At 39.4% G+C, this 14,418-nt stretch overlaps 1 protein-coding gene across 1 annotated transcript in view; it reads left to right on the top strand.

Annotated features, from left to right (window-relative positions):
- Positions 1-14,418, top strand: part of Mlip (muscular LMNA interacting protein) — a 267,045-nt gene that overhangs the window by 248,931 nt on the left and 3,696 nt on the right. The window lies entirely within an intron of this gene.

The raw sequence follows: 14,418 nt of genomic DNA, 5'->3' as shown, positions 1-14,418 counted from the left end.
CCTAGATTGGAATCACTTGGAAGAGGGCATTGGTGGCCAGGAATTTATTAAGCAGTCATGGTGACGGTGACCTGTACCTTCCACTATCTCTTAGAAACAGAATAATGTTAAGGAAAAACACAAAAAAAAGTGTTTATGACTGAAAATATACTTGATTTTCCAGAAAAATACTCATTTTTTTCAGTTTTTGTTGATTGCCCATGTGAGAGTTAGATATCCTGTAGAGGATTTACATGGAAGAGAATGCATTAGCCTTGCATACAGGCTTTGAATCCTAATGTAATTTGTTACATAAAACACTTTTTAAGGCTTGTTAAAATATCACATGTAGTTTTATTTCCTAAGTAAGAATCTCATCTGTACATTTATCCAAGAAGAAAAGAAAACTTCCAGCTCACAGAAAGAGTCAGAGTGAAGCTAAGGAAATGTTTCTACCTTGAATGAGCTTCTGCTATGGAAGAGGCTCCAGGGAGAGAGTTTCTGATATTTTCTATAAACAGAACTTCCTCTTGCTGTTGTGCCAGCCCAGTCATAACCCGGGTGAAGGTTCCTGGCAAACACTTCCCCAGGCATGGGGATGAGAGGACTAACTAGTCAGTCATCTCAGGCCTTTGGCCTTTGAAGTGTCACAGACTACCAAAAACTTTACCTGGTTCAGTGACAGAGCCAAGGAACAAGGAGAAAACAAAATAAAACAACATAAAAATAGACAAGTTGTCAGTTTTTGACTTTTGACCCACCATACTTCTCAGTAGATACAAAGTATGTGAGGGCATGCACACACACACACACACACACACACACACACACACACACACACACACACCACATTCATACAAAAATACACATTTGCACCTCACTGTTATTAGACAACTGTAAGCATTATTTTGTTATGTTTGTGGCTCAAGAGTAGTCTGAATCTCCTGCACATACTCTTGAACACCAAGGTGAACCCAGCACTTCAGGGCATGAGAAAACCCATTCCAGTTACAACAAACGTCTGTCACTAGCTTTCTCATTTGCTGACCTATCATGGTAAGATCTTCCTGGTCTGTTGGCAGACTCCTCTACAGTCATGGTCGTGAGAGTCATGGTGTCTTGGTTCAGTTTCAGGTATCTACGAAGAATTCCAGGCTGTGAAAATAAATGGTTATAATTTAAGAACCTTGCTACCATTCCTGCCCCAAAGCATTGCAGTTTTGCTTTAGAAAACCAATTCTCCTTTGTTTTCCTCACGCATCATTCTCTCTAGTTGTCTGCCAGCCCAGATGCTCAGTGTGCCTCTTACATCCTGGAAGATATACATAATCTATACGCCAAGGGATCTGAAGATTGGGGATACCTTCCTTGTCTGAGAGACCCATAGCCAAACATAGGCAGTGCTGTGGGATGTTCTGTATGTCCTGTGGGAGCCCTTCTTGGGTTCTTTATGGCGTTACCCAGCAGGTCCGCATAGAGGATGATTAGGACCATGGGCCTGAGTGCAGGTGTCTGAGATGGTCTGCACTTGGCTGTGCTGGGGGATGGTCTGTATGTCAAGTTGTTCTGATTGATCAATAAATAAAACCTGATCGGCTGTGGCTAGGCAGGAAGGATAGGCGGGACTAACAGAGAGGAGAAATAAAAGGACAGGAAGGCAGAAGGACTGACTGCAGCCGCCGCCATGACCAGCAGCATGTGAAGATGCCGGTGGGCCACCAGCCACGTGGCAAGGTATAGATTTATGGAAATGGACTAATTTAAGCTATAAGCACAGTTAGCAAGAAGCCTGCCACGGCCATACAGTTTGTAAGCAATATAAGTCTCTGTGTTTACTTGGTTGGGTCTGAGCGGCTGTGGGACTGGCGGGTGACAAAGATTTGTCCTGACTGTGGGCAAGGCAGAAAACTCTAGCAACAAATGGCGACCAACGTGTTGGCAAGAGTTTCCACCTAAAACTTGAGAAAAAAGATTCTAAAACGGAACTAAAAACAGCTTCTTAATTGTCTCTCTCAAATGAGCAGCAGTTGCCGGTTTGAGTTACTGGCAGGTTCCTGGCGTGTCCGCTTGACCTGCAGTATGGCGGGAATGAGGCCTCTGCAAATGGAACATTAAGCTGCGTGGTGGATTTAGCCTTTGCTAGTACAAAACAAAAAAAGAGGTTTCTGGGCTACACGCTGCTTGGATAAAAGCGTAGACCCACTATTTCTGAGACTTGATGGCTCCCAGAGCTGGTGGAAAACGTACCACCGCCAAGTTGGGAAATTGAAGGGGGCGGAGCCAGCAGCCACAGAGCCGTTTCAGGCTTAGAAGGCTACAGTTTAAAGCAATAAGTTCGCAATAAGACAGATTCAGATGGAACAAGACTTTAAATGCTTTACAATGTGTGTAAAAATGTACATAGGCTTGGAAGAGAGAGGAAAAGGAACATAGACAGTTATATAAAGAAATAGAAAGTTTAAAAAAATAAAGTCTTTAAAGAGAAAGTAAAAGTAATATAAAAAATAAGCCACATAAAGATGGCTATCACACAGAGAATCTGGATTATGTTCTCTTTGATATTTGTAGCTGAAGAAAAACATTTGATTGCAAAGGCTGTTGAGTTATGCCAAAATGTATATTTTAAAGGTACCTTGACTTCAAAATTTAGATGTAAGGATATGTTGCTTTGGAAAAGAGGCTCTGTTTTTGTCTCTACAGAAAGCCAGAGGCTATGGATTTGTTCCAGATTAAGATACATCAGGTTTGACCAGCCAAGACCCCCTGAAAGGTCTCCGATGACACCATGGCCCAGATGATCCAACATCCAGAATCGTTTCAAGGCAACTGGCTCAGACGATACAGTCTCACGGACTACTCCATGAACCTAAAATTTTCTTTGTATCCCCATAAGATACTGCGCCCCCCTCCAGCAGGAAGTAGTAGGAGAAGCTACGCCCAAATTCCCAAATATACCAAGCTGGCTTTAAAGATGTGTAAAAGTTAAAACCTTCCTTTTTAAAAAAAAGAAAAGGGGAAGTGCTGTGGGATGTTCTGTATGTCCTGTGGGAGCCCTTCTTGGGTTCTTTATGGCGTTACCCAGCAGGTCCGCATAGAGGATGATTAGGACCATGGGCCTGAGTGCAGGTGTCTGAGATGGTCTGCACTTGGCTGTGCTGGGGGATGGTCTGTATGTCAAGTTGTTCTGATTGATCAATAAATAAAACCTGATCGGCTGTGGCTAGGCAGGAAGGATAGGCGGGACTAACAGAGAGGAGAAATAAAAGGACAGGAAGGCAGAAGGACTGACTGCCAGATGCCTCCATGACCAGCAGCATGTGAAGATGCCGGTGGGCCACCAGCCACGTGGCAAGGTATAGATTTATGGAAATGGACTAATTTAAGCTATAAGCACGGTTAGCAAGAAGCCTGCCACGGCCATACAGTTTGTAAGCAATATAAGTCTCTGTGTTTACTTGGTTGGGTCTGAGCGGCTGTGGGACTGGCGGGTGACAAAGATTTGTCCTGACTGTGGGCAAGGCGGAAAACTCTAGCAACACACAGGTGGCGCTAACATTTCAGGGAGACTTCCTTTAAGACAGACTATCTACAGCAACCTCATGGACTTGAGACGTAAGGCTTGAGTCTCTCTGTGTCACTTCCCATGCAATTGATTCATGCATATTTTAAACAGAAAAGAACCTCTGCAAAATGGGATGGGGGCTTAAACAGCTGTCTGTCCAAATACAGTGGTCCTATTTCGTTGACATTATCAACCGTGGCTCCTTCTAGAAATGAAAGAGACACTTCTTTTCTCTCATATATTACCTCTTGATTGCAGTTTCCCCTCCCTCCTCTCCTACAAGTCCCTTGTCCCCACCTTCCTTCACTCAAAGATCCACTCCTCCTCCTTTCCCTTCAGAAAAGGGCTGCCCTCCCAGGGTTATCAATCAAACATGGCATATCAAGTTGCAACAAGACTAGGTACCTTGCCTTGTATTAAAGCTGGACAAGGCAATCCAGTAAGAGGTAAAAAGGTCCCAAAAGCAGGCAAAAGAGTCAGAGACAACCTGTTCTCCCACTGTTAAGAGTCCCACAAGAAGACCAAGCTACACAACCATAACATGTATGCAGAGGGCCTAGGTCAGACCCATGCAGGCTCCTTGGTCATTGGTTCAGTCTCTGTGAGACCCTATGAGCCCAGGTTAGTTGATTCTGTACTAGCAAAGGCTAAATCCACCACGCAGCTTAATGTTCCATTTGCAAAGGCCTCATTCCCGCCATATTTCAGGTCAAGCGCACACACCAGGAACCCGCCAGTAACTCAAACCGGCAGCTGCTGCTCATTTGAGAGAGACAATTAAGAAGCTGTTTTTACTTCTGTTTTAGAATCTTTTTTCTCAGGTTTTAGGTACAAACTCTTGCCCTCTCGTTGGGCGCCATTTGTTGCTAGAGTTTTCCGCCTTGCCCACAGTCAGGACAAATCTTTGTCACCCGCCAGTCCCACAGCCGCTCAGACCCAACCAAGTAAACACAGAGACTTATATTGCTTACAAACTGTATGGCCGTGGCAGGCTTCTTGCTAACTGTGCTTATAGCTTAAATTAGTCCATTTCCATAAATCTATACCTTGCCACGTGGCTGGTGGCCCACCGGCATCTTCACATGCTGCTGGTCATGGAGGCATCTGGCAGCCAGTCCTTCTGCCTTCCTGTCCTTTTATTTCTCCTCTCTGTTAGTCCCGCCTATCCTTCCTGCCTAGCCACAGCCGATCAGGTTTTATTTATTGATCAATCAGAACAACTTGACATACAGACCATCCCCCAGCACAGCCAAGTGCAGACCATCTCAGACACCTGCACTCAGGCCCATGGTCCTAATCATCCTCTATGCGGACCTGCTGGGTAACACCACAAAGAACCCAAGAAGGGCTCCCACAGGACATACAGAACATCCCACAGCACCTGTGTCCTACTTATCTTTCCCTGGGTCTTTCAAAACTTCGTCTTCTCTTATTTCACAAAATTAAAAAATCCTTAATTAATTTTTTTAAATACACAAGTAGAGTATTCACATCGTTTATCATTTCCACCCTTTTCTCTGCACTTGACAACCCTATTGGTGAAATTATTAAGGCCACTCCACTTAGTTAAAAGGTTTATTTAGTGACGTGACTTACAAATGAAGGGATAGGTAGGTTGCAGGGTCTAGGAAAGGCGTAGCGCAGTCTGGCGGTGTTCTCTGGAGAACTCTGCTTGGTCTACCTCCAGCGTCCAGGGTCCAGGAACCAAGAAAGACGGCGCATCAGGATCTCTGGTCTTCAGGGTCCTCTCTTGGCCCCGCCTTGTAGGCATGACAGTCACGGAAGCCTCAATGGGGGTTGGAACTTCCAGATCAAAGCTGGAATGGCTACCCACTACACAACCCCTCCCAAGTCCCTCTCTTCAACTTTTTCTCAGATTCAGGATCTCTTCTTCAATTATTATTGTTGTAAATGACATCCATCCATACATGTTCATATATATATATATATATATATATATATATATATATATATATATATATAAACTTCTGAGTCTACTTAGTGTTGCTTATATAGACATGTGCTTAGGACTGACCACTTGGGATTGGATAACCTAATAGTGAGCTCATTCCCGGAGAAGACCAATTTTTCCCTCTCTCAGTAGGCACTGACTACCCGTAGCTCTTCAACTAGTAGTGAAAAGCTGATGAGATGCCCCCATCTACACGGGCATGCCAACTGTTGTTGCCATTCTGTAGTTCTTGTGTAGGTACCCACGTTGTTTGGGCGACCATATGATTGCATGGGTGCAGTTTCCCAGGCATGATTAGAAGACCCTCTTTCACATCAGGTAACGTGGTCCTCTGGCTCTTACAGTCTTACTGTCACATTTCCCTTGCTGTTGCCTGAGCCTTAAGTGGAGGGGTTGTGTTGCTGACTTATCCATTGTTGCTGGGCATCCTGCAGTCCCTTATTCACTGCGTGCTGGCCAGTGTGGATCTCTGTAATAGCGTCCATCTGCTACAAACAAGCTTCTCTGATGATGGTGAGAACTACACTCATCTGTGGCTATAAGGATAAATGTTTAGAACACGGTTAAAATTATACTGACTTTGGAAAATGGCAGAAGTAGATTCTCCTATCCAGTCTGTAATTTCTCCAGGTCTGGGTATTTCAATAGGTTTTATGTACCAGGCACTAATTCCCTTTTATTATGTGGGTCTTAAGTCCAATTATACAGCTCAGGATTTCTTCCAGAATAAAAAAGCCACTCTAGTACCACTGGGAGTATGCTACTGGGCTGATCACTGGAATGGCTCATGGACATAACAGCCAGGCAGGACTAGTGATTTCTTGTCTCCCTTGGAAGCTTCCAATGCTATGAGAGCCAGTCTTCAGGGAAGAGGCTTCCAGGAAGCTTCAGCTGGATTCCTTTGACATAAGTATGTGATGTAATCAGCAAGGGATTCCCATTGGGCAATAGCCTAATTTGGTTCAGGAGTTATTTGGGCATAACTCTCTACCCCCACCATGAACAACTAACTTGAGAGCAAGGTTCGTATACTTGGCTCTAGGCTTTTATTAGATACCATGAGGTTCTTATGTGAGGCATTATCACTCCATTCATCATAGTTCCATATATATATATATATATATGGGCTTTAGGTGGCTTATAAAATGTTTCTCTGAAAATTTCAGGCATCCTTAGGGTTATTTATCCCTCCTGCATTCATCTCACTCCATGTTACCCTGATTTCTCTCTCCCTAGCTAACACTCCTGGATGTTTTTCCACTTCCCTTTTCATAACACCTGTCCTATGGCCCTTTCTCTAGAGCTCCTTCTCTTCCTCTTTCCCTATGGTCCATAGCCTTATTTTTTTGTGGTTTCTTTAGGAAATAGATTCACGTATAAAATTTCAGACCCGTGAACAAGAAAGGACATGTGATATTTATTTTTCTTGGTCTGGCTTACCTCAGTCAGTATAGTATTTTCCAGTTCCATCCATTTACCTGCTAATTTCATTTTTCTTTGCAGTTGAACAGTGTTCCATTGTGTGTATGCCACACTGCCATTATTCTGGATTTCACTTAGGAGTTTTTTCTTACTCTCACTAGGTTTGTTGAGGTGTTTCTTCATGTCCTTTTTAAACACCTTGACTTCTTTGATAGTATTTATGAATGTTCTTTTAAATTCTGTGTCCTGGGGTTCATTTAAGTAATTCTCATTACAAAGCTTTTCTGTAGGACTAGTGGTTTTAGCAGAGCGTGGTATTCCTTTGTCTTTTTTATATTGTTTGTGTTTTTGCGGTGTGAGTTGGGCATGCGTAGATTTAAGAATTGGCTCAGCAATAGAGTGCTGGCCTAGCGTGTACTTGAGGTTAAGTCCTCAGCATGGATAATCCAGACACAGTGATGCATGCTTATAATCCCAGCATTTCTAGTAGGAGGATAAGCAATTCAAGTCATCCTGGGCTACATACCAAGTTTGAGGTTAGCCTCAGCTACATAAGACCCTGCCTCAAATAGAAAAATAATTATGTACTTGCTCCCTTTGTGTATAATCAAGAATCTAATATGATAAATAGACTCTTGCATGGTAATTAGACATGGGAACAGTTACATCCAATACAGTAAGGAAATAGCTCTTTTCCCTGATCCTATATCCATGCTGAAGAAGAAACTATGTGTGTTCATATGCTCCCTTACAGCTATATGATACTATAAAACTTTATTAGTTATTTATTATTTATTTATGTAATGCAGAGGTAATGGGGCTGTGCATGTTCCACGGCACAGGTGTGCAAGTCAGAGGAAAGCTTGGGGGAATGGTTCTCTCCTTCTCTTAAGTGTGCTCTAGGGATCTCAAACTCAGATCATCAAGCTTTGCAGCAAGCACTTTGACCAGCTGAGCCATGGCACTAACACTGCATTACATATAAGTGTACATATGCATGCATGTATATATGTATACATGGCTTTTCAAGAGGCTTCCAAAGGGTTTACATCTGTTCTGAACCACTGATGAGATGCAGCCTAACACAGATATCTGGAGACCACTGTAAATAAAAAGAGCTAGGCAGCATGCTACTACTCCAGAAAGCCCATGGTAGACTGTTACAGCTTGATGCACTCATCCTCAGCAGGTTGTCCAGAAAATTGGTTTCAATCTCTCTTGTTTGGGGAATGCAAAGGAAAAAATGAAAAAAAAAATCAAAGCATACCACCACAACAACAGCAAATCCAAGACCATGGGAGACAGCAAAAGAGGCAGAGAACAAAATGGCCAAAAATACAGAAAATTAAAATGAAACTCTACTTCTTTATCAATATTTACACTAAGTATAAAAAAATAAGCCTCTTAATGAAATATAATAGAGTGCTGGACAATAAAAACAAACGAACAAGCAAAAGCCTGATGAACATAAGATCTATGTTTATGTTATCTATATTACAGAATTGTTTTAGATTTAGATATGCTGAAGATGCAGACATGGTAAAATATTCAATGTGAATGGTAACCCAAAAGTATCAGACATAGCAATACTTGTATCAGACAAATATTAATGGCTATGATAATACACAGAGGAGGTAATAATATAATAATGTAACATAACATAACATAACATAACATAACATAATATAATATATGTGATTATATAATGTCAAAGGGTAAATTCACTAGGATGATATATGTGCCTAATATCAAAACACCTAAATATGTGAAGTGAAGAATGAGAGAATTGAAGGGAGAACTCAACAGCCACATAATAATAGCAGGGGATTTTCATATCTAATTTTTAATAATGAGCAAAATACAGAAAGGAGATCCATAAAGAGGACACAGTAACACTACAGACACATACTGAGCATTGAGCCAACAGAGCACAAGTTGTGTAATTCTGAAGTATATACGGAGGCTTCTCCAAAATGCACCCCATGTTAGATCATAGAAGAAGTCAATATATTTAAGGAGTTTGAAATCATATCAGGTATTTTTCTCTGATGCAAAAGAATGAAACTAGAAATCAATAGCAGATGGGAATTAGAAAATTCAAAACTAAGTGGTAATTAAAAGTAGAAACACTTGAGCAATCACTAGATTCAAAAAAGAAAAAAGAATGCCATGGGGAAGTATCTATAGATAAATGAAAAAGAAAAATACATATCAGAATTTATGAGAGGCCCCAAGCTACACAAAAGAGAAATTTATAATGATAAATGCTGACAATAAAAAGAGAAACATTTCAAATGAATGCTCAGACAAGGCTTCAAGGGAATAAAACAGGAAAAAATTGAGCATGAACATAACAAAGAGGAAGAAAAAGTGGGGATTAGAAAAAAATGAAATAAAGAAGAGCAAAATCTTTAGAAAAACCCACTAGTATAAGATTTGACATTTGGAAAGATGAATAGCATTGTCAAAAGTTTAGTCTTACTATAAAAGAAAGAAAATTTAAAAAGACAAAACCAAAGCAAAAGAGGGACCCACAGCTATACCATACAAATATGCATCAACACACTGGGTAACCTAAAGGGAAATGAATAAACTCCTGTAACATACAAACCACCAACACTAAATACAAATACAAACCACCACGACTTCATAGTGGAGAAACAGAACATCTAAACAGACCTGTAACTAGGAAGCAGATTGAATCAATACTTGAAAACCTCTCAAAAAATGAGAGCCCAAGGCCAGATGGCTTCACTGATGAATTTTTACTGAATTTAAAAATGAGATTGAATGTCAGTCTTTCTCAAACTCATGCAAAAACTAAAAAGGAACAAAGTCTTCCAAACTGGTATGAGATTGGCCTTAATGACAAAGCCAGAAAGACGTTATTAAACGAAGACTTAGAAGAATATCTCTGATGAATACAGACTGAAAAGCTCACAACAAAACACTGTCAAACAAATTCAATGTCACGTTAAAGAAGTCAGACATTGTGTCTACATTTAATTTATCTGTGGATTGCAAAGATGTTCCAACACATGAAATTTCACCAATGTGATAAACTAAGTTAACAGAGGAAGCATAAAACTTATATAATCATCTTCTGTAGGCTTAGAAAAATGATAAAATTCAGTGACCTTTCATGATAAAAATATTTTATAAACCAATTGAAGGAAATTGCCCCAACATGATAAAGGCTACATCCAAAATCACACAGTTGAGATCATATTGAATGTTAAAAAAATCGAAAATTATTTTTTCTTAGATTAGAAATAGGGTTCTCCTTTGAGATAAGGATAAAGCTGCCTGCTCCTGCAACTTCAGCCAACATCATTCTAGCAGTCCTAGCCAGAATAATTTTGCAATAAAGAAATGAAAATATCATAATCAGAAAAGGAGCAAAATTACCTTAGAATATATGACATAGTTTTCCCTCAAATAAGATTATTTAAACTCTCCATGTATTTTAAACTATAAAAGAGTGCTAGCAAGATAGCTCAGGTGTAAAAGCACTTACCACCAAGTGTAACTGACTATCAGATCCCCTAGACACACAAGGTAGAGAGAACTGACTACTCCTACACGTTGTACTTTGACTTCCACACATGTTATACTATATGTACATACATAAAATAAAGAAATAAAGGGATAAACAATTTTATCTATTTAATATAAATTAAAACTATATATTTATATAAAATCTATTTATCTAGCTATCTACTATCTATCTATCTATCTATCTATCATCTATCTATCTATCTATCTATCTATCTATCTATCTATCTAACATCTGTCTCACTATATAATTTAAACTATAAACTTTTTTTTTTTTTTTAAAGATTTATTTATTTATTTTGTATACAGCATATATGACTGCAGGCCAGAAGAGGGCACCAGATCTCATTATGGATGGTTGTGAGCCACCGTGTGGTTGCTGGGAATTGAACTCAGGACCTCTGGAAGAGCAGTCAGTGCTCTTAACCTCTGAGCCATCTCTCCAGCCCCCTAAACTATAAACTTAAAAATTAAAATCAGGAGCAAAAAACCCTAGGAACAAGGAAACTCTTAAAAGTTACCGGATAGAAAACCAATGTAAAAAATCAGTCATATTTCTATGTACTCAAAATGATAAATCTGAAAGTATGATCAAGAAAATGATCATATTTACATTAACCTAAAAGTGTTGGGGTTGAATTTAATTTAGAGGTGTAAGTTCTGTACACTTAAAACCATAAAAAATTGCAAAAGAATTAAGGAAGACAGTAAATGGAAAAGTATTACATGTTTATGGGTGGGAAAATAATCCCTAGTTTTAGAAATCTGATACTTCTCAGAGAAATCTACACATTCATTGCAATCTTCATCAAAATTTTATTGATACTTTAAAGATAAATGAGCAAAGAATTCTAAATTTTAATGGAACCACCAGTGACCCAGAATAACCAAAACAATGCCTGGAAGAACAAGGTGAGTGACTTTGCTTTTGTTTCAAAATATACTAAAATACAGTAACTAAACTGGCATTGACCTGACATAAGAACAGGTACATAGATAAATGAAGCAGAAAAGGAAGGCCAGAAATAAGCTTATTATGAGATAATCCATGTGTCTTCCAAGGGCCCAAGCATACCTAATGTGAGGAAGTGTAGTCCCAGAACAAATATGTTGGAAAACTTGTGTTTCTAAGGATGATGTTGAAACTGGATATGCAAAGGAAAAATACTAAATATTTATCTTATATGTACACAAAGTCAATCTAGGTGGATTAAGTATTTAAAGAAGAATTTAAACTATAAAACATCTAGAAGATGCTATATGTTTATGCTCTTATCAGATGCCATTCCGGTCATTCCTCGTCTGAATTCCATTCACCACCACACCCTGTTTTCAAATAGGCTGCTTCTAAAGAATTTCTTCTGATACTTGCATGTTGAACAGTTACTGAGAACCATTTATACTTGAAGGAAAATTTTTATGAATGTAAATTTCTTGGATCAATTTTTTCCTTTAGTATTTTAATATGGTACTCCATTTCTTTCAGTAATTATCTACATTCCTGTTGAGAACTGAGACCATTCTAATTTTCTATTCCTGACACGTCCCATGCATAAGTATATTTTGAAACAAAAGTAAAGATTCTCTTGAGTTGCTTAATTTTCTTCTTTGCTAAGTTACACTTTTATTAACATGTAATTCATAGAATATGAGAGCACCTTCATGGAATATGGAAACTCAGTGGTTAATTACATGTATTCATGAAGTTGTATAGCTGTCATTATACCTAACTTTTAGATATTTTCATCATCCCAAGGGAGATCCCAAAGGAGTTGTCACTCTCACCTTGAAGTCCCTCGAAACAATTCATCAGCCTGCTTTTTCCATGGGTCTATTTTGTGCACTTCATATAACTCCTTGAGGAAGAGATAGATTCAGCAAGGACCTCAAGACTGGCATGGGGATCTCATAGCTTTTGTGAGCACTTAGGTGAGGCAGGATCTTTATAAAGTTGGACAGGCTTTGGCAGATGTACGAGACTCAGACAGCAGGTAAGGTGTGTGTAAAGTGACAGAGCAACCTAGAGGAGATAAGAGAAAGGCAAAGTTGACAAAGAGGTCTACCTGGGTAATTCAAAGGTCAATGGGGCAAGATTTGCTTCAAGCAGGAGTTCCTAATGGGGTGGGGTGGGGAAATGGACAGCAAGCCAAATTCTTTGCTAAGGAGCTTCGGGAAGGTGTTAGAACCCAAGGAGCTGTAAGGTACCAGTAAGCCATGAGCCACGTGTCAAAGTATAGATTAATAGAAATGGGCTGAATATAAGAGTAAGAGCTAGATAATGATAGGCCTGACCTAATGGCCAAACAGTTTAAATAATATAAGCATCTGTGTGTTTATTTTATAAGTGGGTTGTTGGACTGCTGGGGCTTGGTGGGATCAGGAGAGAAAACTCTCCAGCTTCAAGGAGCAGTTTTCAGAAGGACTCCATGATAAAACAACACAGGTAAAGATAATCAAGCCTATCTCAGGGGTGGGTAATTTCCCCCCCCCCATACTAAGCAGGATGTCTACCTGCTCTAGCAAAGGTTATGCTCAGTTAGTGTAAGACATCCCCAAGAACGAATTTTAACAACACTAAGTCTCTATTTACTTATATATGCCATTGTTTATTGCTGTCATTTTTATTTTATAGATAAATAATGAGTTATATGGATGTATCATTACTAAGCCTACCATGTTACAGAGATCTCTAGAACCCAACATTATTCACTCAAGGAAATGTTTTGGCTGATTCTGGCAGCGAAAGTGGCTTTCAAAGGTGTATAGTGCAAAAATCGTGATTTGAACTTAATTATCTCACTCAGTCACTTCATACATTTTTGTCATGTTGAGCAACTGATCTGGGTAGGGGCTGAGCTGCAGAACCGTAGCTTAGGAATGTTAAACCTGTCTTGTAAGCCCAGAGAATGATGGCCAGAGCCTCAAAGTCCACTCGCAAACTATTCATTAACCAAGCTCCTCAAATCTTGAGGTATGTGATCTTACCTTTCTAAATCATGCCAAAGACATTCCTCACACGGTGAGAAATTGTGTCCTACAGATTCCACCACTGTACACAGCAGCATTGCTGCTCAATTTCACATTTGCCTCCATGTCCAGGAACTCTGTCACCACCCAGTTCTTTCCCTCTTTTCCTTTGTCCAGATGCTAATATGTTCTTTGTTAATTCATCTAGTATTTACATTATATGTGCTATATATATTATATAGCACATATGATATATATATATGTGTGTGTGTGTGTGTGTGTGTGTGTGTGTGTGTGTGCCAAAATTCTTCTGTGCTTAGCATTTTGAACTACATTATTAGTCTATATTAATTCTCTCCCATTGCCGTCTCTTGCTTCTCCCACATGAATCTCCTTTCTCTTCCCAGATAGCAAGCTAAATTATTTTCATAATTTAGAAAAAGCCTGAATTCTGCCTTTGAGATAGTTAAAAAATACTGTATTTTCTCTATGTATTTTTCATGTGAGTTTGACTTTTGGAAATTGAAAAAATGTGGTTTGCAGTAAAAGGGACCAATGGTGGAAGTCTGTAGAGAGAACCAACGAAGCCTTGGAATTCTTCCTGCTCTTACTGCCTTTTTTTTTTTCCCACGTACTCTCTGCAGTCTTTCAGTGAGTGCTGAGTATTAGTGCAAATGAGTTCAAACAGGATTTTATTACTTGTAACTGAAAGAATGTCGTCAAGTAATAATTATATTAAAATTCTTAGCTTGATAATGTGGGCACAGATACTGTGGCATTTAGAAACACTGTCTCCGTCTCCAAAGGGATCTTTGTTTTCTGGGTGATTATTCAGTCTGAATATGTTCACCCATAACCTATGGATGTTCAGACACTGAATTTCCAAGGGACTTTTGGTTTAGGCTTGGTGTGCAAAGAGGGTTAATTTTAGGATAAATTAGAATATTTGTCTGACTTTAAA

The sequence above is a fragment of the Peromyscus maniculatus genome, chromosome 7 (genome assembly GCF_049852395.1).
Source record: "Peromyscus maniculatus bairdii isolate BWxNUB_F1_BW_parent chromosome 7, HU_Pman_BW_mat_3.1, whole genome shotgun sequence".
Taxonomy (NCBI): domain Eukaryota; kingdom Metazoa; phylum Chordata; class Mammalia; order Rodentia; family Cricetidae; genus Peromyscus; species Peromyscus maniculatus.
Note: the sequence above shows the minus strand (reverse complement) of the source record. Positions and strands in the feature narration are given on the sequence as shown.